At 46.3% G+C, this 24,422-nt stretch overlaps 1 protein-coding gene across 1 annotated transcript in view; it reads left to right on the forward strand.

The window, feature by feature from the left end:
• Positions 1-24,422, forward strand: part of Cib4 (calcium and integrin binding family member 4) — a 117,324-nt gene that overhangs the window by 79,666 nt on the left and 13,236 nt on the right. The window lies entirely within an intron of this gene.

Raw genomic sequence — 24,422 nt, forward strand, 5'->3', positions numbered from 1 at the left:
CCCTGGCTGTGGCCAGAGGAGTAAAGACCCTTGCTTTCCGTTTTTGCCACCCCCTCCATCTCTGCCTCAACTTAGCCAACCTTCCTGTGTCAGGGGCTCCCATTGGATAGAAGGTGAGTGAAAGTCTGGTGGTCTCCTGGCTTTCTCCTCTTTTCCTGGGCTGAATCCTATGTTCTGTATACCCAGGATGGACAGGTAGGACACACACACACACACACACACACGTGCACAAACACACACACTGCCCTTGATATGGATAAATCCCTTCGTGAGCCATTTCCCTGGATCTTGAACCCCTCTCCTATAAAACAGGGTGGAGTAAAGGAGTGGCCAGGAGCAGGTCCTGCCTGCCTTTGGTCCATTAGTGACAGTCATTGAGCCTTTGTCCCTGAGGCCCTGGTCTCCCCCATGGCAGCCTGGCAGGGTTCTAGACGTGCACATTCAAAGGACTCCCCAGCCACTTCTGAGAGTTTAATTACAATTTGTACATCCCGAAAAGCGATGTTGGGTTCACAAATCACGGCTCTGTCAGACTTCCCTATTTGTCATTCGGATCTTGGCGGAATAATGATTTGAGTTTGTCATTGTGCAATGAGAGCCCACCTTCCTTCCTGTCTGGAACAGATGGGCGTGAGGGCTGAGGGCCATGCAAGGAAGAGGCCTGGGGACATGGAGGACGGGCTGGCTCCCAAGGGAGACATGGCGCGGGGACATACGTCATCATTCAACCAATGGCTACATGACTCCCAAGTCACAGGACTTATTCAGGGGCACAGACAGAGGCCAGGACAGAAAAACACAAAGCTGGGCTTGAAATGTAGATGGCAGTGGAAGCCACTCTCAGGACAGGTGTGCTGACCATGGCTACGTCTCAGTGACCATGTGAACTCACCCTCTACCCACACAAGTGCACACATGCGAGACACGAGGCGTGCTATCTTGAGTCCATTGAGGTATCCAGAGAGGCAAGGCTAGATGGGGAGCTCCTGTCCACCCAGGAGTGAGGGGTGGGGTCACCCTGGTCAGTGCCTTTGTCTCTGAATATTATAAGGCCGGAAAGAAACCTTCAGACCACCCAGTGTAGCCACTTCAAGGCATTTCCCACCCTGCTGTTTATCCATGGAAACCTGAGGCCTGAAAAGTCAAACTATGGCCGTAGGCGGTAGAGACGAGACCATCATGCCCGGGAATCCAGGAGGACTCTTCTGTGGGCTCCCTCTTCTACCCAGGCCTTGGCTGAGCCCTGACTATGTGTTTGGGGGCTTCCAGGGAAAAGGCCCATGCTGGAGGTCTGGCAGGCAGGGTCCTAGTGGCTCCGACCCCAGAATACCCTTGTCCCTGAAGGCTTAGAGACTGTGTGTTGAACCCCAAAGGAGCAAGCCAGAACAAGTCTATCACATTCTACCTGTTTCACACATACTGAACAGGGGACTTGGTCAGGGGGAGGAGCTGTTGTCCTCTGCCCCCTCCTTTATACTCAGTCTGCTCCCTCCACCACCACTGGGATGGGGGCAGCAGGGCTCCAGAAGAACAGATGAGAGGCAGATGGGTTGAGGTCAGCCCCACAGCAGAGCTGGGACCCCTGGCCTTCTTTAGAGTTCTCATTCATTGAAGAATGTCCAGGAAGTTGAGACTTGGGCAACATAAATTGAATTTTACTTTTCTTGTTTAACCTTCCTAAAGGGTCATCTCATATATATATATATATATATATATATATATATATATATATATATATATATATATATATATATATATATATAAATGAAAGCCAGTTCATTGACGAAAACCCAGAAGAGCAAAAATAAGAGAAAAACTATCCATTATCTTGCTTCAAAGGATGTCAGCCATGACCATATTATAAGCCAAGGCTTGTTTCCTCTGCAGTTCTTCCATGACAATTTGTTAGTGTGTTGCATTTCCAGTCACCTCTAGTAGTTTGTTGTGTTTTGTGTTATTGGTGTTGCTTTTCCAACTGGTCTAGAAGGACCAGAGCCGTCTCTTGAAGACCTGGAGCCACTGCCACAGGTAGAGAAATTGGGGATGGGGTACCAAAAGTCCAATAGTAGGGGAACTAGGTGGACTTCACTTGCTGGCTGTGTGATCTTGGGTGATTCCTCCACAAGAGGGGTGATTGGGGAGGAGGGAATAGAGGAGCATCCACCCTGGTTAGCCAGCGAAGGCTGTGAGGATGGAGGTGGGGCATGGGGGGTGGGTGGGCAGATCCTGTTTTCTGGTAGGCAGATGGCTGTCTTTGGCCTTGGAAGAGGAAAGGCCTGGCTCCAGGTGGTCTAGGTGACCTTCCAGGCCCAAGGACGGTGCAAGTTTCTCCAATGCACAAGCAGACATTTTTCTAATGATCAGAGCTGTCTGCGGAGAGGAAGAAACGCCCATGGCTCTGGCCCTGGAGTGGATCTTGATTTTCTTTTATGTCAACCACGGTGTCTCTCAGACCTATTTTATTCCAGAAACAAAGTTTATTTTGAGGAGGGACTAGAGATATCAACTTTCAATTTTGCCAACTAAGGACATTGGGAAAAAAAATATGTCATCCAGAATCACCCTCATTTCAATTTTTAAAGATGTTAACTTTAAAACAAAGGCATAAGAAGCATCTCACCCCAGGAAGGAAAAAAGAAAGAACAGTTCTTTCTAGAGATACCCTCTGTTGACCTTACTTTGCCTCCCTTTGTCACTGTTTGTCAGTAACTTTTGTCACTGGCCCTCGGCTGGGTCTAAGAGGACTTACCCCTAAGGCTCAAGTCCCTGTCCACGCCCTCCCTACCCTGGGGCAGGCAGAAAGCTTGCTTCCCAAAAGGAGCCAAGAGAGGCTTCCTGGAAGGTGCAGCCCAGGGTGGGCCTGCCTTCTCCCTGGCCAGGGGTGGAAGCCACATGACTCACCATTACCCAGAACCTTCTCTGGAACACCCTTGGAGAATGGGGCCCCAGGGAGCTCTAGAGACTTGGCTCAGGGGCTTGAGTGGTCTGGGAAGAAAGTTCTGTTTTCATAACTTGGGTTCTTCATGGAAAACAGGGGTTTGTAATATTAAGAAGGGTCTGCCCTTTCGTGAGAGTGAGGCGTGAGAAGGCTCTGGGTGGAACAGGGTGTGTGTTGGGGGGGGGGAATGGGGAAGAGCCTGTTGACAAGGGCACCTGCTGGGTTGGGACACAGTGCCTCTTTCACACGCCGAGTTTCTGTGTTCTGTTTGTCTGCTGTATTTGATGTCTTTAAAAGTCAATTAGCTCAATGTTTCTGTTCCTGTAAATAATGATCTTGCTTTCTGTAAACACGATGAGTGTGGCATGATGTGACTCAGGTTTCCAGTTTCCAGGCCCCGAGTGTCGTCGTGTCTATGGAGATGACCTCGGCAGGGCCTGCGGCGGGGCTCACCGTCTCAGAGCAGGTAGGGAGAAGCCCTGCAGAGCCTCTGGCCTCCGTCCACCTTCCCGTCTTACCACAGGCCGGTGATCTGGGCATGGCCCAGACCCTGGGTCTTTCTAAATTTTGCTTGTGGGCCGCAGTCCATCTGCTTAGAATAGCTTCGAAAGACATCACTCCCAAAGCCGAAATGCCGCGAAAAGTCCTGACAATTATTTAGCCTCTCAAGAAATTGCCAGTTTGGAAAGTAGAGGGATGATAGGGCCATTTCAAAATTGTCATTATTGTTATGATCTTTGCAGGTTGAATTTTTGCACGCACAGAGTTAAGCTGCCCTACAAGGCTGACTCCATCCCTTCTTTTCGAAGGCTTTCATTTCAACTCTTAGCTGATTCTTTTTGTGTTTGCCTCCATCTCTCTAAAGGGAACTCCTGTATTGCTGTTCCTGATAGCTCAGCCTTTGACTTCCCCCAGAGGTGTTTAGCTCTTTTCTCTATCCCTAGACTCATCCTTCACATCATTACCCAGCCCTATATCCTCCCGATGCCGTTATATAATATGGACTGGTACATCACTGAGTGTTGCATTAGTCAATGATTTGTTCCTTTTAACAAAATACCTGAGGCAGGCTACTTTATAGAGAAAAGAATGAATGTAGTGCAGCTTTGGAGTCTGCAAGTCCAAACAATATGATGCACGTTCTACCTTTGGCTACATTCCATCACGAGATAAGACCTGACCGAAGAGGCACGTCTGTCTCTTCTGTCTGTGTGAACTCTTCCTCACCTCTATCAGGATTCAATCATGGGTGCCTCATCCTAATTAATTTTATCTGATTAATCACCTCCCAAAGAGCTTGCCTCTAAACACCATAGTGGGATTAAGTTTCTACCTTCTCAGCACTATTAACATAAAACTTAGGGAATTAAACCCATGCTTGAGCAAGTGTTTGTTTTGTCATGACTGCATGTCCAAACCTTAGCTAATGTTTATATTGTTATGGCTGCATATACTATTCCAAGCTGAGCCTTAAATGAATTTGGTTACTCTGTCTTTTTTTTTTTTTAACATTTTTATTGGCTTCCCTCCCCCCATGATAGAATTGTTTGTGCTTAGCTTTCTGTGTACATAGCACCAAGGGAACACCAAGCCTCTACCAGTTGTCTATGTGTCCTCCAAAAACATGCAGAGGTGAGAAATTTCTATACATTTCATTTTCTTAGTCAGACTTCCCTTGGAGCCCTCGATTGGCTCAAATAAGGATAGAATGTTACTTTGAGTGTGTAGCATGTCACCATCCTGAGATGATCTTTCCAGTCATCTCAGATTCCTCTCACCCCTCCCTTGAATGCTGTATTTCTCTCTTCTTGCCCCACTTTGTTTTAGTGAAACACATCCTTCAGAAGCTTTCTGATAAAAGGGTACAGGGAAGTAAATGTTTTGACACTTTAAATATCTGAACATACCTTCATTTTCCTTTCATACTTGACTGAGAGTTTAGCTGGAATTGAATTATAGGTTGGACCTCATTTTTCTTCCAAACTTGGAGTGCATTACTCAACTACATTTTAGCACTCACCATTGGTACTGAGAAATCCAAAGCTACTCCATTTCCTGATTTTTTTTTTTATCATCTGGCTTGCTGTTTCTTCTTCTTTCTAGAAACTTGCAAGCTCTTCTCTTTGATTATTGTGTTTATGAAATTTCCACCAGTATTCCTTGCTGTGGGTCTCACTGTGTCTGAGGTGTGTAAAAGGCTTTTCCATCTGGAAACGCAAGTCCTTCACTTCTGGGTTGTTTTTTTTTTCATTGCTTATTTGGTTGTTTGCTCTTCTATGTTTTCTGTATCTTACTATTCTGAGGTTCAACATCCCCAAATAGTCCTTCATTTTTACTTTTATTTTCTTCTTCAGTTTTTCTTTCTGAGACATTTTCCCAACTTGACCTTCCAACTTTAAATGGGTCTTTCACTCTTGCCATCATGATTTTAATTTCTAAGAACTCATATAGGTTCTCTGAGTTTTTAAAAAGAGTATCCTCCTCCTTTTCTTGGATACAACACCATCTCCTATTGTTCCTTTAAGGTGCTTTTTCTGCTTGCTGCTTTGGGTTCTTGACTTTCACATCAAAGGCCTTCTTTGGCTATGTGGTAACTGCTCAGAATGAAGAGATGGGGATAATTGCCAAAAGGCTCAAAGCCCTGGGTAATGTTTCCCAACTGAGAGTCGCTAGAGGGCAACCGAAGGGGGTCATTTCTGAGGACCCCTCGGGCTGTGTGCCAGCCTCCTAGACCTCAGCCAGAGAGAGCATGGAGGGGGCTGAGTTCAGCCACCACCAGTCCTCAGTGTGCCCATTGTCCCCCAGTGCAGAAAGGGGCTACTGCACTCTCCCCAGAGGAACTCCCTCCCACCTTCAGTGGCCCAGACAGGGCAGACCCCCGGCATAGATTGAGGAGGGCCCTAGAACCTTGACTGCTTTGCAGTACTTACCATCAACCCTCCTGTGAGCCAGTCTTTATTTCTGGAGTGTCCACTTCCAGTGCCTGTGGAGAATTCTAGATGGAGACCAGGTTGCTCATCTCTGTGGATCACTTCCCACCCATTCGTCTGCTTCCCTTCACAGTGCATAGCTGTCGTCTTCTCTCATGGCTGGTTTCTGGTTTTGTGGGCCATGCCTCCAAGAAATCCCTTCATTTTTATTTCAGTGCATGTTAGGAGGGGAAGGAGTAGACATTAGCTAGGTACAAGAGTTCATTGTTTCTATTCTTTTTTTTGGGGGGGGGGCAGTCCTGGAGCTTGGACTCAGGGCCTGAGCACTGCCCCTGGTTTCTTTTTGCTCAAGGCTAGCACTCTGCCACTTGAGCCACAGCGCCACTTCTGGCCTTTTCTATATATGTGGTGCTGGGGAATAGAACCCAGGGCTTCACGTATACGAGGCAAGTGCTCTTGCCACTGGGCCATATTCCCAGCGGTTCATTGTTTCTAATGTACAGTAAAACATCACAAAACTCCTCCCCGCCCCACACCACAGCTGCCCTCCAACTTTTCTGTTCTCCATTCCCAGCCTCCACATGTTCCACGTGTTTGGTAGCTCAGAGCCCTGTCTCTGTATAGTCCTCAGTCCTGGGCACACATTGCATCCAGGAGCATCTTTTGCTTTGGTCATCAGAGGGAAAATACTCTGGATGAGAGATGTTTTTGTGGAGAATGTCTGGTGCATAGAGGTGCTTGCTCCTGTTCTCATCTGTAAGAAGTTACTGTGCAGTAATGGTGGGTTGTGCGCTGAGTCAGTTTTGAGCCTTATAAGCCTCATCTCCAGGAATTCTGGGTAAAGAGCAGGAGACACATCAGCCATGGGGGTTGGACCCTAGTGCTAAAAGCTTGGACCCAGACAGTCTGACCTAGGGTTCAGGGTGGGTGTGATCCTTCCTAGACAGACCCAGCAGGACCCTCCCAGGACATGCTCAGTCACCATCTCCTTCCTTTTCTAGGAGGGAACCTCAAGCCTTCTAATGTGTCCTGGGCTCAGGCTGGGCTGGATAGACTTCCCCAGAGCACCCAGCCTAGCTGGACGCCCACCCATGATCTCCACTCAGGAAAAACCACTGACATCACAGTCCCTGCTGGAAGGGCTCCTGGAGGCCTTTGGGTTCCTGAGCCTCTTTTCCACAGGAGGAGGCATACCTGGGGGAGTTTGAATCCCCTGTCCAGCTGAGAGGAGGTAGCAGGGGAGGGTGGCAGTACCTGCACGCCACAGGTCTTCCTTGAATGTTTAAGGATCAGCTTATTCCGAGCTTTGTCATGGCCACCACCTTACTGCAGACCTTCACCAATGAAGAAGCCAATGATGGATATGACCCACATAGGATAACAGGGCCAGCTGAGAAAAGGCTTGAACCCAGGCCCCCACCCTACCCCAGACTGGGTCCAAGGCCCACCTTTGGGACTCTCAAGAAAACCTTGTATCTGACGTTCAGTTCCCTGCTGAGGAGCTGGCCTGACTTCCTAACTCCCAAGTGCCCAGGGCAGCCTTCAAACTACACTGCACTGAGCCAGAGAGCAGAGAACCCAGCTGGAGGCAGAGGCAGCTGGTAAGGGGGTGTCTTTGATCTACCACAGTCCAGGCAGGGACAGCTGGGTCCAGTGATAATCCTCAAGCTGTATTTAGGCCACCACCCTGCGGCCCCCCCCCCACTTCCACTCTCAGATATTCTCTCCAGTGATCTAGAAACACAACAGATTGGATAGGCACAGTAATTCCATTCCTTAGCCCTGGTCCACATGCTTGCTTCATTGTTACAAGTTATTTCACACGCTGCCTTGTGAGGTACATGGCCTTTCACAAAGCCTATAGATGAGGAAACAGACTCAGCAGTCAAGAGCCTGACCCAAAGCCAGATAGTAAAAGAGCTACACTTGAACCCTAGACTTCTGAGGAAGATGAGATCGAGGCCACTGGACAGGTGTCACATGTGTGGGGGAGGGGGTATAAATGTGTGTGTGTGTTAATGGAAGCCATCCTCAGCAGGTCACATGCATGTGTCCCAGATGTTGGGGTGATCTGTCCCAGATGTTGGGGTGATCTGTATGTAGGTCCAGCTTAGAACCACAAGGCCCCTTCAGTTCCTAGCACCCAGTCTCCCTGGCTTTTTGTGTGGCAGGCCTGGGAATTGGTTGCTTCTCCAGTCCCCAGGCTGGGCCCCACCCCTCATGCCCAGACTCCTTGAGTGGAACAAGTATTCCACTGAGAAAGAAGAGAGAACTAAGGGTCCAAGCCAGGCTCCCAGGCTCCCACCCCAAGGCCCCAGCTCCAGGGTCTGAGGTCACTCCAAGCCTATCATCCATCAGAAGGAAGCAGCTGGATCTCTGAGATAAATAAATACTGGGGACTGATCAGAGATCCAGCACCTCCCCAAATGGAGCTGTAGGCTCTCCCAGGACAGCAGACCTTGGGGGCCATTTGACAAAGCTTGGGTGGCCAGTTGGCTGCTCCAGCCCAGCTCCCAGCAAATCTTGACATCTGACAGTGTCACCCAGCATCATCTCTGCAAGGTACCTGGGAGAGGAGGGAGTGGTCCCTCATTTACAGCAGGAAAATAGAGCAAAGGGGGTGAAGCATCCTGGCCACAGCTGATGGAACCTGGCCCAATCTCAGCCTCCAGAACTTGCTCCCCACCGCCCCGCCCAGCCCAGTGGGAGGGTCCCGGCTCCCCAATGCCGAGTCAGAACTGAGAGGGCAATTTGGCAGCTGGCGCCTTCCCTTGCATTTTCAAGCATCATTAGATCTTTTTCTGACAACTTCATCAGTTAGCAGGGTTCAGAATTGGCAAAAATCCTTATTTAGACATTCAGCCAAAGAATTAAGCGGTTTGTTTCAGAAAAAAAAAAATGCTCAGTGATGTAGGAGGCAGTCTCTCTGCTGGGCTGGGCAGGCAGCCGTGGAGGGCCAGGACTTGGCCTCCACCCCTGGCCGTACCGTGACACTTGGTTGTGTTGGGCATGTCTATGCATTTCTTTAGGCCTCAGTTTCCATTTCATATAAGTGGGCACGTTGATTCCTCTCACCAGGTAGTCAGGAAAGCTTGGGAAGGTGCAGGAAAAGCTCTGGGCTCTGGTTTTGTCTTATCTGAGCAGCAGCTCTGTACTGGGATGGGATTTGGGATCCTGTGTGTGGTGTCACTCAAAGCGGGGGGGACAGGCAGCACTTCCCACCACATGTCCAGGGGTGCTTTGGGTAGGCATTTTGTTCCCGTTTGCACAGTCTAACCATTTTTATCTCTGACATGCCAGGTCTTATGGGCTCCTATCCCTTGGCACATAACAGCTGCTGCCATCTCCAGTTCAGGGAGGGGGAAAGTAGGGGGTAGGATTACTAGGGGAGCTGCCAGAATCACCACCCAGCAGAGGCAGGAACTCAAAGCAAGGACAAGGGCCATCGCCTTCCGATGGGAGGTTTCTCTCTCAGACCTTGAATCACTTCTGTAGCAATGATTCTTTTTATTCTTTTTATTTTTGGCCAGTCCTGGGCCTTGAACTCAGGGCCTGAGCACTGTCCCTGGCTTCTTCCCGCTCAAGGCTAGCACTCTGCCACTTGAGCCACAGCGCCCCTTCTGGCCGTTTTCCATATATGTGGTGCTGGGGAATCGAACCGAGAGCTTCATGTGTAGGAGGCAAGCACTCTTGCCACTAGGCCATATTCCCAGCCCCCCCTGTAATGATTTTTTTTTTTTTTTGGCCAGTCCTGGGCCTTGGACTCAGGGCCTGAGCACTGTCCCTGGCTTCTTCCCGCTCAAGGCTAGCACTCCGCCACTTGAGCCACAGCGCCGCTTCTGGCCGTTTTCTGTATATGTGGTGCTGGGGAATCGAACCTAGGGCCTCGTGTATCCGAGGCAGGCACTCTTGCCACTAGGCTATCTCCCCAGCCCCCCTGTAATGATTCTTGATGCCCCTCTGTTCCCAAAGAAGACAGCCAGAGCCGCGGTGCTCTCCTGGCCACTAAGCCGACAGGCTGTTTGGCGTTGTCCTGGAAGTGGACCGGGCTTCCTGGCAAGTGATTGCACTTCCCGGGAGCCTTGGCTTCCTCACTTTTAAGATGTGAATGACACGACCCCTCCCCCTCCTCCATGCAGGGCCACATGGGGTTTTGTTGCCACCTTTTCCTGAGCACATACTTTGTTAAGGCAGGGTGATCATCAGCCTGTGTGACCTATCACAGGCCGGGGCCGCGCTCTATGCCCCGCCCCCCAGTGCAGGCGGCCCTCTGATGGGATCCTCTGAAAGGATTGCTTACATCAAATTCCCCATGGGTCACTCTGAGGAAACAGGCAAAGAAAGCCCTGGGCCTGGGGAAGGGGCTGCTGGGCCTGGGGACATACTTGTCCCATAGCCCTTGGCACAGCCCTCTATACTCAGAGTACAAGAGAAACAAACCCCATTTCAGCTTTTCAAGAGTCCCCGTCCCCAGGGCCTTCGCAGCCTGCTGGCTGGAGGCTTTATTCCACTCCTGTCTTTGCTGATAACTTTATTCATGCCCCTAGAGACCTCCAGCTTGTTTAAAAATAGAAAAATAAACAACATTATTCCTCCAGTGCCCCCTCCCCACTCCGGGCCTCCTAACGAGGTGCTGGCAGGGCAGGCCAGGGCTCTGTTCCCAGGGTTTTTGACCCTCTGCCCGCCCCAGGCCTGCCGCTGCCTCCACAGGGACTAGACGCCCTGCAGCTTTGAAGGGTTTCCCAGTGGCCCCAGCTGCTGTCTTGGGGTGAGGGCGGGGGAGGGGATGGTCCTGTGAGTCTCCTCTGCCTCACCCGGCTGGGAGGTGGGGACATGTGGACCTAGCTGTAGAGAGAAAGGCCTGACCACAGAGAGACCCTCTGGGATCTTACCCTTCTTCTTCACTCTGACTCCAGCCATCACAAGACAGTCTCCTTTTCAGTGTCTGTCAAGGGATGAGATCTGCCAGGACGCAGCCCTGAAAGTCTTCCAAACTTACCCGGAGGGCACGGAATTCCTGTACTTGACTTGGCAAATTGTTCGTGGTCTCAGTTTTCCCCATCTGAAAAATGGGTGTAACAAGAGCCGTTCTTCCTGCTTTGTTGGGTTTTTGTGGCTGCTAGGGGCAATGGTGACCGTGGTGAGGTTGAAATGCTCCAGGAAAATGAGTGGGATCGCATCTGAGGGGGACTAAGGGGGACTGGTGGTGGACTTCAGAGTGGCAAAAGCATCGAGGGAACATTCTTGAAGGTATACACAAAGTTGGACATCTGGAGAAGCAAAGCTTGAGAGATGGGCTTAAGCCATGTGCCGTTGAATTGTCCTTCTCACTGTGGGTCCTGCTCAGGGGGTCCCGGTTCCTGCCACCCTTATAGGAGAACAACAGCCACCAGCCTCCGCTCTCGGAGCCATTTGTCCAGCCTGGCCTCTGCCAGCTCTAGTCCTGCATAAAGTGAATTCTGAAGACAAGCAAATGCCTGCCCCCAAAGAAGAAAAGTCACTTGGCTTATTTAGCACGTTATCATCTTAGCATACATTCTTTCATAATTTACCTCTTACTTATGGTTAATATAATATGGCAGCCTTCAAGTAAAAAATTTAAAAAGCATTTCTTGGCACCCTACTGCCTCACCATAAGCTTTCGTTTTCTATTTTCTTTTGCCATCTTTTCTCCTATGCAAATGTTAGTTTACCATGCTGTAGACATGCATAGACACAATTTCATTTTGTGCTCCCCCCCAATTAGGGCTGAATTGCCTTTTCACATTGCTACATAGTCTGTGTAATTATCATTTTAATGGTTGCATAATTGCATTGCATTCTGAGTTACCAAACCATCTCCTCGTGGCTGGACATTAACATTGTTTCTAGGGGGTTCTTTATTTGTTTGTTACTATAAATAATGTTGCAGTAAACATCCTCGTGTATTATGTTCTCCATTTTGGGGGGGATTATTTTGTTACTGTACATATCCAGGAGGCAATAGATAGCCCCATCCATTTTGAGCATTTGAACTATTAAAATGATAGTGACACTGAATATTGTAGCAATGTCGTGAGTTGGAGGCAGAACGAATACACACAATAAAAAACTTAGGTGTTTAAATATCCCTAACCCCAATAAATGATAAAAATAGAGCCTGGTCACAGCTCACTAGAGACTTTCCTCCAAGATGACATCATTGTATAAATGTTACTTTATTATATTTGTTTTGTGCTTGTACTGGGACTTGAACTCAGGGCCTTGTGCTCTTGCCTGGCTTCTTTGCTTAAGACTACCACTCTACCACTTGAGCCACAACTCCACTTCTGGCTTTTGTGTGTGTGTGGTTAATTGGAGATAAGAATTTCATAAACTTTCCTGCCAAGGCTGGCTCTGAACCTCAAGTCTTAGATCTCAGCCTCCTGAGTGGCTAGGATTACACATGGGAACCACCAGCACCTGTCAAGATTCAGGTTCTTAGCCAACCAGAGATGGTGACTTTGCAGGTCTCGGTGAGGGCCAGTGCTCCTGTGAGCTCAGACTCGAGGCCAGTGTGGAGCACCGCTGTGCTTCTCTCCCCAATGCACAACAAGTCCAAGCCCAAGTAGGCATGACAGCCATTAGCTCCCTTCTCACCTTGCTGGAGTCCCTAGAGACCTCACCGGGAGGTGACCAACCTCTACCTGCCAGGGCCACCATGCCTCAGGCAAAGGTCAGCAGCCTAGCCCAGGGGGCCGGAGTTCCTATTGCTGCTCTCATGGGGGCAGCAGGTGATCTGGTCCAGGTCACGGCCCCGCTGACCAGGGCTGGGTTGTAATGAGAGTGCACATTTGGGGGGGGGGTGTGTTCTAGTGCCAGGTGCTTTGTCAATAACATCTCCCCCAGGCTGCATAAGACCCCAGGAGAAGAGCAATCTACTCTAGGTCACTTGTCTTATATTGTTGCTGTTGTTACCGAGGATCTTGGATATTGTGTGTGTGTGTGTGTGTGTGTGTGTGTGTGTGTGTGTGTGTGTGTGTTTGGCAGTGCACAAGTGTGAACAGGCTATTGATAATGTGGGTATGTTTGGTTTTGCCTATAATGGATGTTGATAAGTAAGTTAAGGAGCTATTCACTTTCTAGTTTCTCATCTCCTTTTTGTTTGCTTGCACAGGTTGCGCTTATAAAAATTTGAGATTGTATAAGCAGGTCAAAAGCTGCAACATAGCAAAAGTCTTGTAGATGTCAAATAAAAAGTTATCATACTAATGTTTTAGGGTCAGGCTGGTTCCAAAGCCTCTATTCAGTCCTCTATCCCAAACTTCCCACCCCATAGAGCCAGATCCCTGGGAAGCCCCCCAAAAACACAGGCCTGCTCATTTTCAGAGAGAGTTAAGGGCAGGTTAAGAGAGTTAAGGGCTCTTTTGCAAGGTTCTTAGGGTCAGTGCAGGTACAAATCTGGGGATCAACTGGTCAGATGGAGCTGAGCCAAGCTTGGGTCATGTGGGCCCACAGCTATTTAATAATATTTAACATTTTTACTGCCTTTCGCTCCTATTTGTTCCATTAGCAATCTGCCTCCAGCTGCCGGCAGGACACATCCTCAGCCTATCCCTGCCAACCCATCTGTCACTGGGAGACAGCTCCTGCACGGGCTTCTGGCTTTCAGACTTTAGGAAGGGTGAATGCAGAAACACAGGGGCTGTGGGCCTGGCCCACACTGTCTGGGAGGATCACACAAACCAACCAGGGCCTTTGAGGGCTGCCATGGTTCAAGCTCAGCCCCTCTGTGCCCTTCTCCTCCTTGACAGTTGTGTCCTGTGTTACCGAGGCAGCCTGGAAGAGAAGGAGATAGAGAGCAAGAGGAGCAAGATGTCGGAGGGGTGGCCACTGCCTCTCCTTCTTCCTGTTCCCCTGCATGGCTTCCTCCTGGATTTCTGGTCCATCTCCTTCCCTCCCTGAACTGGCTTCAGTGTCCGCTCTAGTCTCTGTCTTCTTCCTTTCTCCTTCTAGGCCCTTTTCCTATCTGACCTGTCAGCAGCCACAGCCCTGTCCTAGCTTTTGTCATTGTTCTTCGCTAGTACAGTACTCCTGCTCTATCTGCAGGTTCTCTTTCTATGGGTCCTGTTATTCATGGTCAACTGTGGTCTGGAAGGATTAAGTGGGAAATTACAGAGATAAGTAACTCCCAAGTAGCTTGATGAAATCTCCCGCAGTCCTGCTGGAGACACAGATCATCTTCTTATTCATGGTATCCAGACTGTGTATGCTACCTGCCTGTCAGTTACTTAACGGACTTCTCAGTATCCAAAGTGACTGTTTATCTCATAGTACTTTTACCCAGGCTCCAGTACAATCTGAAATTTCAAGAATCTCTGAATAGTGGGACAGTGGGACTTGATTTAGAGCCTGCTCCTAGATCCTTTCTGAAGAGAAAGGACCCCCATCCTACAGGGACCTCAGGACCTAGGCCAGTGACCAGCACAAAGAAACTTATGCTGATGCCTTTGCTACAAGGACTTGAAGTTCAGATTATTGGGACTACAAGTGTTGTGTCTTCTTGCCTTCTTGATGTAGCAACATCTTCATTTTGCCCACTTGTCCTCTGAGCACCTGGCAGCTACTGAGGGTCTGGGACTCATGGTAACTCCTAGACCCCCATTGTGCTCTATGTGTGGGAATTTTATTTCAAGAAACTTTCTTGGGAAAAAATTAATTTCCGGTGGAATTAAGAAAACTCTGTAGAAACGGCATTGATGTAGAAGTTGGATCCTGACAGCTCTTTGGGGGCAGTGGCAGGAATCTAGGGAGTCACTTCCCTCTTTTGGCTTGTACTTTCTCTCTGTCAAATGTCTATCTGCCACCTGCCTGCAAGATAGTCAGTCACAGCCTAACTCAATCAATGCCTTGCATACAGCAGGTGCTCACTTGCCTATTGGGTTTATGAACTGACTGAAGGGCTCTGACTCAACACTGCCACCTTCTGGCAGAGCTGCTCTAGCGTGGAAGGGCTGCTCCAAGTTCAGATCCACAATGCCAACAAATTTCTCCCTGGTAAATTGGGAAGAAGAAAGAAGGACCCTGTCTGAAGGGACACTTCACTCATCCATCCCCCATGAGCCTGTAGCTCCATCCACCCAGCTTTCAACCCACTGCTCCGGTGACGAGCTCCTCCGTCTCTCCTCTGGGTCACTTTGCAAGGGCAGGTAGCCCAGGAGCAGGGGGTGTGGAAAGGTTCTACCATCTTCTGGGTTGGGCCTGTTCCCCTGAGACCCTCTTTCACCAGGGGGTGAGTGAACTTTTAAATGCTTATTTTTAAAAACACCTTTTTTTTCCCTAATACAAGCACTCAATGCTGCTCATTTCCCTGTACACATGCTTCTACTAACTAGCATAGATTTCGATGCTTTCATTTCTACTTAGCTCAGAATACTTCCTAATTTCTTTGGCTTTACGGATTTCCAAGATAGGTTTCCATTGCTGTTTTCTAATTTAATTTTGTTATGCGCAAAGAATATGTTATATGATTTCAATCCTTGTAAATTCATGAAGACTTGCTTTATAACCCTGAATATGGTCTATTTTGGTCAATGATCCACATGTGCTTGAAAAGATAAGTGTATTTTGCTATGTCAGGTGGATTTTTATATGAAGTTAGATCTAGTTGGTTGATGACCTTTTTAAAACCTTTTACATCAGTCATGATTTTGTGGGGAGAGTCTATTTGTTTGATCAATTATTGACAAATGTTAAAACTCCAACTATAGTTGTAGATTGTCTTTTTGAGGTCTTAAAATGGGGAAAACTGTTCTGTATTCACTGATACATAATTACAATTTCTAGAGCTCTTTATTCCTTTGTGTATCTCCAGATTTTTATCTGCTACTTTCTACCTAAGGAATTTCCTTAGGAGTTCTAGTCAGCTGCTGCCGTAGATGCTCAGCTTTTGTTTGTCTGAGAGGGAAAAAAAAGTCTTTTGCCTTTGTCTGCGGGATATTTTTGCTGGGTATAGAATACCAGATGAAAATTTCCCTTATACCTCCAGAGAGTTAAAGACCTTGCTCCACTGTCCTCTAGCTTGCTTAGTTTCTAATGAAGAATCTACTGCCCTTTTAATCTTTGTTCCTGGCTAAGTATGTGTTTTCACTTTTCTGGGAAAATATTTTCCCCTTGTTTTTAGAACTTGATTATGCTAAAAATATGTTTTCTTCTGCTTGCAATCTTGGAGCATCTTGAATGAATGTGTGGTTGTAAAGGGTTATGCTTTCATCAGTATGTTTCCCTCTGCCTTTTTTCCTCTCCTCTATGTTTCCCAGGCTGGTCTCAAACTCCTGGCTCAAGCAGTTCCCCCCCGCCACCCCCCACACACTTCAGCCTCCTAAGGAGCTGGGATTGCCGGTGTGCCCCTCTGTGCCCCTCTTCCTCTATGTTATTGAACAACCTAGGTTGTGCAGTTGTAATAATTATTTTAGTATCAGTGACTGGCTCTACTATTTGGGTCACCTTGGACTCTGTTTCCATTCATTGATTTTTCTACTGACTGTGGATCTTTTCTGTCAAGTTTTACTTAGATGTTAAGTCGTGTAGATTTTCTATCATTATGGGCTTGATATTGCTGTATTCATTTAAATGTTATTGAGTTTTGATTTTTAAATGTAGTTTCTCACTGTCATTGCATGATCCTTTCGATATTTGTTTTTAAGATTTGGCGAGGCAGGTTTTATATATATCTTTGACTGGACCTTCCTTCTGTCAATAGTATTCACATTTTACATAACCAGGAAATTGAGGAGCTTGACCCCAGGGGCACTGGCTTAGAAGCTAGGGGGAGCAGCTCTGGAAGACTATAACTAGAATCACCAGAAGTCTATGGATTCATAAATGCAGTATGCCTGAGGGAAGTTTTTTTTTTTTTTTTTTTTTTTTTTTAACAATTCTAGAGCACAAAAGGTTTTATTGTGTCCTTCGTGGACACAAGCCCTGCCCAGTCAAGCCTGACTATCTATGAGGGACCTGGTCAGGCAGATTAAAGCCTCTACTCAAGGCTGAAGAGTTGTTGGGAGCCAGTGGTTCATGCATGATATTCTAGCTATTCAGGAGGGTGAGATCTGAAGATCACGCTTCAAAGCCAGCCTGGGCAGGAAAGCCCACAAGATTCTTACATTAACTCTTCCAATTAACCAGCGGAAGTGGAGTGGTGGCTCAAATGGTACACTGCCAGCCTTGAGCAAGAAAGCTCAGCAAATGAGGGTGTAAGATATCACAAGAAATGCATTCACTGCCTTATTATGTAACTGTACCCCCTTTGTACAACACCTTGTCAATAAAATTTAATAAAAAAAAAAGAAAGCTCAGTGACAGCTCCCAGGATCTGAGTTGAAGCCCCATTACTGGCACGCATACAAAACAGACAAACAAACAACCCTGAAGAATGCTGGCCACTCTTCATCCCTCCCAATACTTATCCATTGATTCCTTTCCTTGATAAGTGCATTAGATCTGTTTAAAATGTTAACAAATATAAATATTTATCATGTTTTAATGGTGGCAGATACAATGAACAAAAATATCTTCAACAATAACAGACCCCCAGAAATTAAGAAACTTTAAATAGTAATGCAAAATTTAAATGAAATAATATTTGAACTCTTCCTTTAAAAATGTGATCTTAAAAAAAAATCAAAGTACATCACTGATGTCATTATTGAGTCATTGGCATATTTTTGTGTGATTTTTTTTTCCACTAACAACTGTAAAAAGCTCTTTCTGATGAGGCACTCGGAGAAATGGCGAGGAGATATTTTTAAGCTACGTCCAAATATTTTCCCTCTGACTTTCATCTTCAAATCAAATCTCTTGTTCAATAACTTTGAGAAGACCTTTTTCTTAAAAAAAAAAAAAAACTTTTGGGTTTTGGCAGGGACTGCAATCTTTTTTGTCAACAAACTGTAGTTTCTGTTTCAAAAAAAACTCTCAGCCTTAGGAGTTTATTTTCATCTTCCCTGCTTCATCATGCATCAACGGGGCTTGCACTTCGGAGTTAGTTACCTGTATAAATTTTTGTGCTGACATGTTTATACTCCCCCTGTTCAGAACACCTTAAATTAGGTGCTATTTTTTTTAAAAAAATAGAAGCATTACTTTGTCAATTGTCATTTCTTTTCCCCTCTGGACGATTGAAGACTTTTAAATGAGCAGGATTTTTCCCCCCCTCTTTTTGTCAGTCCTGGGGCTTGAACTCAAGGCCTGGGCACTGTCTCTGAGACTCTTTGTGCTTAAGGCTAGCACTCTACCACTTAAGCTGCAGTGCCACTTCTAGCTTTTTCTAAATAGTTTATTGGAGATAAGAGTCTCATGGACTTTCCTTCTTGGGCTGGCTTCAAACCATGATCCTCAAATCTCAGCCTCCTGTACTCAGGGGGATTAGAGGCATGAGCCTCCGGTGCCCTGCGTGGATGTGAAATGTAAGGCAGATTAAAACTCTCTGGATAGGACCCAAAACTTATTGGTTCTGATTTCAGATTGCTAACTTTACAGCACAAAAAGGCAGAATAGTGTGATCACCAATGCCTTATACCTCTTGCCCTGGGGCTTGGGCGGGAGGGAGCCGCGGATACAGGCTGAGCCACTGTCTGGCTCAGGGTGGAGGGTAGGAAAGTGGGTGCTTAGACCCTCTGCCTGCAGCGCCAGTTCTGATGATCCCCAGCTTGCTGCCACTCAGGAACAGGGTCTCCTGCTCTGTGCTCTGGCCTCTCCCAACTTCCCCCTCCTGGCCAGCCATGTTGCTCCCCTCTCCCCCTCCCCGTCCTCGCGTCTTCCTCCTGCCCCCCCATTGTTTCTGGCCTTCTGAGTGGCAGTCATTGTGGCAAGTCATTGATTTCTCATGGACTGCTTTTTGGGCTTCAATAGGGGCTCCATTTCCGCACTTGGTTGCAGGTGGGGAGTGAAAGAATCCATCCCAGCCATCCCAGGGGACCATGCGGAGAAAGTCACGGACAGAATAAGGTTTCTAAGGAGGTTTATTAGTGGGGCCATGTCTCCCACGGGAGAGGGAGCAACATGGCGTCTGCACCTCATCCAGGTGGTCACTGGTGTATAACTCTGGGGCTAGAGGGGAGGCAGGTAGGTTGGGCAGAGTTCAGGTCTGTGTGGAGCTGGGGCCATTGGCAGGGGCCCAGGAACTAAGGTGGGGGCAATGCTAACCGAGAGGAGAGGTTTTATTAAAGTAAGAGTTGTTTTCAGAGAATTTCATTACTTTCATGATTTTCCACGTTTAAATGGTCACATGCCTGGCGTCCCCCACACCTTTTGTCTTTTGATATTTATTTGGCATATGGCACAAGGAGGCCAAAGGGCAGAGCAGGCTCAGGAGGCCTGGATTTTCCACTGGCAGCCCCCGCCCCTGCAGTTGACGCTGGGCAAGTCCTTCTCTTCTCATGGCCTCGCTTCCACATCTGTGAGATAAGGGTTTGTCAGGTTCAGAGGTGTCAGACATTTTTGATCATGCATTGCCAACAATAAAAATATGTGGCGCCTACATTCACAAAATCTTCATTTTCACCTGTAAACTGTATGTTTACTACTATGCTATTATGCTCTACCTATGCCAAACAAAACTTTAAACGCTAAAAGTCACATGAAAGTTTTAAATTTCTTCCATTTGTTATTTTATTGTTTGTGTACAATTAATAGCAATTGTATAAGGAAAAGCAGTGGTTTTATTCATAGTCTTTTTTTTCACTGTGTGTGTGTGTGTGTGTGTGTGTGTGTGTGTGTGTGATGTTATACAGGAATCCGATTGTGAGATACAGAGAAGCCACATTTTGTGAGGTTGAATTGGGAGTCTTTCTTAGAAAGCCAGTGACTGCGGGTGGACACATGTCCCCAGAAAACTTGCAGCCTGGAATGCACTTAATACTGTTAGGAAACTGAGCTGCAAGGGTAAGAGAGTATAGAAAGAGCAGAAAAACAATCTCAGCAAACAAATCTCAAGTTAACTCGAATGGAGAGTTGAAGAGGGACGCGGTGGTGACCTGAGGAGAGACAGGAGACAGGAGGCATGGCGCAGTGGCGGCTGGGGCTTGTCGGGTCTAATTAGGGTCATGGGCAAGGGCCAGGGTCACTGGCAAGGGGCGAGATCACAGGGAACTTGAGAGCTCATGGTATAAGTCTGGCAGGGCCTCGAACCTATTGTCCAAGTCCCCACCCTGCCGCTAGGAATTGAGGCAAGCCTATCACCTGGGGATGGCAGTGGGGTTTCACCTTGAAGCCTTTTCAGAAAGTTCCTATTATCCACCAGATGCCAAGGTGGCGCTAGTTAGACCCAGTAGCCATATTTCAGAGACAAGGTCTCAATTTGGTAATCCTCCATCCTGAGCCTCCTGAATGCTGGGATTATAGGTGTTTGCCTTCGTACTGGGCTTGTTCTTTAAAATCTTGCTTTAATGCCTTGAAATACTGCTGTGCAGAGGTCTGGGTCTCCTTTAGTTATTTGTGAAAAATTGACACATAATGTACTTATTTTATGAGATCTAGCTAGTTTATTTTATTTTTAATAGCTGTCAGAACTGATCCAGAGAAGGGGAAAAAATGTATCATTGGCCGAGTCTATTAAACCGTGGTGCTCATTTTCATCCAGCACCACCAATTACAGCCTTTTGTGTTGAAATTAAGCTAGGAATTGTGTTTTCCTTTATGTCAGTCAGTGCCCCTTACAAGCTAGCTGGAAAGAATTGTGCTTTTATATTTTTTAACAAGCAGCTTCAAAAACCACCACCATTCTTTATTTAGACAAATGTCAAAACAGGCTAGAAAAGAACCTGTGTCTAATATTTGTAGGTATGCACATATAAGCATTGTAATAGATGCTACTACATGTTTTAGCAACAAAAATACCATATTGAAAACATTCTTTCCAAACAGCAGTTTCTTTGGAAAAGCAACAATGTTCAAATGAGTCATCTATTGTATCTTGAAGGCACAAGTGAATTTGAGTTCATCTTTTGGTGAATAACATATATGCGTGTGCATAATTATAAATGCAAATATATATAAATGCAAAATGTTGTTAACAAAATTCATTTAGCAAAATAAACTGCCAACAGCCATTTGTCACCATCAAAAGATCAGCAAACTCAAGCATTTGTGTTTCTTTTTTTGTTGTTGTTGTTGTTTAATACAGGAAAAACCTTATAATTCCTCTTCAAGTTTGATGGCTCTTGTAGGAGCTTTGCCAAGAGATAACCAGCAAATTGGAGCTTCCATGTGCTTTTCAAGATTTTCATAATCACTGATTACAGATCATTGTGCAAGCTTTGCTATATTTTTAACTCTTTAAAAAAAAGAGGGCTAGGAATATGGCTTAGTAGTAGAGCGCTTGCCTCATATATGTGAAGCTCTGAGTTCGATTCCTCAGCACCACGTAGATAGGAAAAACCAGAAGTGGCACTGTGGCTCAAGTGGTAGCGTGCTAGCCTTGAGCAAAAAGAAGCCAGGGACAGTGCTCAGGCCCTGTGCATCCCAAGCCCCAGGACTGGCCAAAAAAAAGAAAAAGAAAAGAAAAGAACTGTCAGGCATCGCTGACGGTAATCTTAGCTACTTAGGAGGCTGAGATCTAAGGGCTGAGGTTAGAAGGTAGCCTGGGCAGAAAAGTCTGTGAGATGTTTTATCTCCAATTAACTGTTAGAAAGCTGGAAGTGAACAAGTGTCTCAAGTGGTAGAGCACCTTAAACAAAAAAGTGAGAGCTTGAGGTCCTAAATTCAAACTCTAATACATACATACATTCATACATATATACATACAAACATAAATTACCCTAGCAATCAACATGTCCCGTGGGATACTCTGCACTTCTGAAGTTACTGTCGTGACTGCTCTAGCTGTAAGGAACTCTGCAGGGGATCAGTTTCTCCTGTGTGACCTTACCCCCCCTTCCATCACACAGCAACCCTCCCTATCAATGGCTTTCACTCAATTTTCTACAGAAGCAATATATTTATTAAAGAATGTATTCTTTATCACATATTACCTTTTCCTTTTGTGGCTCCCCAGAAATCCATTTCTTCAAATATCTTATTATTGAACCCAAAGCCAGGAAAAGCAAGTTAGAAATATTTATACTTTTTTTTGTAGTACCGGGGATTAAACTCACTGCTTCTCAAAAGTGCTCTGTCCCTTATGCCATACTGCCTAGTCCTTTGCATATAAGGCTCTTGTTTTAACTTTGCCCAGGCTGGCCTCAAACAGGAGTCTGCCTATTTCTGCCTCCCAAGTAGCAAGGATAATAAAAATCCAAGCTATTCTGTTCTGTTGGTTTGAACTCAGGGCCTCCTGCTTGCTAGGCAAATGCTCTACCCCTTGGGCTCCAACCTTATCTCTAAGATACACTTTTACTTAGCTATTCAGCAGAGTTCCTACAGTATGAAATTGTTCTAATGCTTTTTCCACATCTTCAGCAAAATTATCTCTGCATCTTCCAATGTACCTTTTTTGTGCTGTCATCAGCTACCGCTCCAACCGCCTGGTTTCTAGGTTCTGGAAGACAAGGTGCGTGCGTGCACGTGTGTGTGTGTGTGTGTGTGTGTGTGTGTGTGTGTGTAGATAAGAGTCATGAGAGAGGGGCTGAAAAGAGTATGTTTGCCTCCCAGCAACCACCTCCTCCCATTGAGAAGATTGCAGATCTCATTTACTAGCAGAAATGCACATGGCACTGAGCTTGTTGGCTGGCCTGGCACCTGTCTGAGAACAGATGCAGGAGTTCTTGTTAGGTCTGACTAGAGTCTCTCACTTTCTAGCTCGAAGGGAGGAACTGTGAATAGGAAAAGTATTTGCAGTGCCATTTTCTTCTTGTTCTCTTGCTTTTGCATTGCAAACATCAATTGTTTCATTTGCAGGTATCTTGTTCAGCCAGGAATCCATTTGTGAAAAGAGTTAATGGAGTTAAAATTTGGTTATGCAATCTATAAAACCACTTAACTGGGCTCATGTGACCTGGAACACATCACAACAGATAAGGCTTATCAGCATTAATTGGAGGAAAATCATGCATATCTGGGGTTGTTGAGGTAAAAGAATGATCAAATCAGGTCGCGGGCTGTGGCTCACACTGTAATCCTAGCTATGCGAGAGGCTGAGATCAAGAGGATCACGTCTTCAGGAAGCCTTTGGCATGGGACCTCATCTGTGCCAATAAAAACTGAGCACATCAGCATATGTTCACCCCATCCCAGCTATGCCAGAAACATAAGTAGGAAGATCACAGTCCAGGTTGGCCTGGGCAAAACGTTTGAATGACCCCTATTTGAAGAAAAAAATAACAAAAGCAAAAAGGGCTAGGGGTATGGTTCAAGTGACAGAGCACCTGCGTAGGAAGCAAAAGGCTCTGGGTCCAAACACATACTAGTACTGAAAACATTAAATTTATTTTATTTTCTTTTTTCTTTTTATTAATTAAATTTTGTTGACAAGGTGTTGTGCAAAAGGGGTACAGTTACATAATAGGGCAGTGAGTACATTTCTTGTGACATCTTACACCCCCGTTTTTCTTTCCCTTCCCTAGATCAGGTAGGCATATATACAATACCCAGTGTACCAAAAACATATACAGTAGCCACGTGGCATATGCCAAAGGAAATTCATATAAGACAAAGATAAGCAAACTCTATTGTTGACGTTATATTTAAAGTTCTAGGTAATTTTTTTTTTTAAAGGATAGCCAGATCACACAGAGAGGAGCTTGTTTGGTGGGTTCTAATAGATCAATTCAGATTCCTCTGCACTCTGGCTTCTCCTGGAACCTATATAAACGATAAATTATACTTACTTAAGTCTTCCCAGTATTTCTGGTTATAATCAGGTGGTTTTCCATCTGCTAAAGAGCTGCTCTTTATTCTAAAGTGTCTTGATGAAAGATAAAAAATTATTTACAGAATTAGAAAAACTATGTGTATGTAATTATATAATAGACCTCCACCACAATGCAGATTCCTGGTTATGTTGGTTTACTAAGGTTGCTGTAGTAGAGTACCACACTCTCTGTGGTTTTGACAATAGGAGTGGATGATGTCATAGCTCGGGAGGCTCCGGGTCCAAGCTCAAGGCAAAGACAGGGTTGGTTCCTCCAGGACTGCCAGGGAAGGGTCTGTTCCAGGACTGTCACCAGCATCTGGGGTTTTGCTGGCATTGTAAGCAGCTCCTTGGCTTGAAGTAGCAATGCCCTGATGTCTGCTCTGCCTTCACATGGCGTTCTCCCTGAATCCCTGCCGCTGTGTCCTAACTTCCCCCCTCTTTTTATAAGGACAGCAATTAGATTCGGTCCACTCTCCTTCATGTCACTTCTCCTTAACCTAGTGCGTTCTCCCTACAACTGAACTTCCAAATAAAGTCACATTGAGGTACTGTAGGTTAGGGCTTCCACACAGGAATTTTGAAAGGGACACAATTAAACCTATAGTGCTGGCCTACACACTCAGGATCTGAGGGTGAGGCTGAGAACTCTGTGTGTGTGTGTGTGTGTGTGTGTGTGTGTGTATGTGTGTGTGCATGCAGGCATGTGCACATATGGGTATATGTACATTTATAGTGTATAGCATTA

This window comes from Perognathus longimembris, chromosome 8 (assembly GCF_023159225.1).
Source record: "Perognathus longimembris pacificus isolate PPM17 chromosome 8, ASM2315922v1, whole genome shotgun sequence".
In the NCBI taxonomy this organism is placed as follows: domain Eukaryota; kingdom Metazoa; phylum Chordata; class Mammalia; order Rodentia; family Heteromyidae; genus Perognathus; species Perognathus longimembris.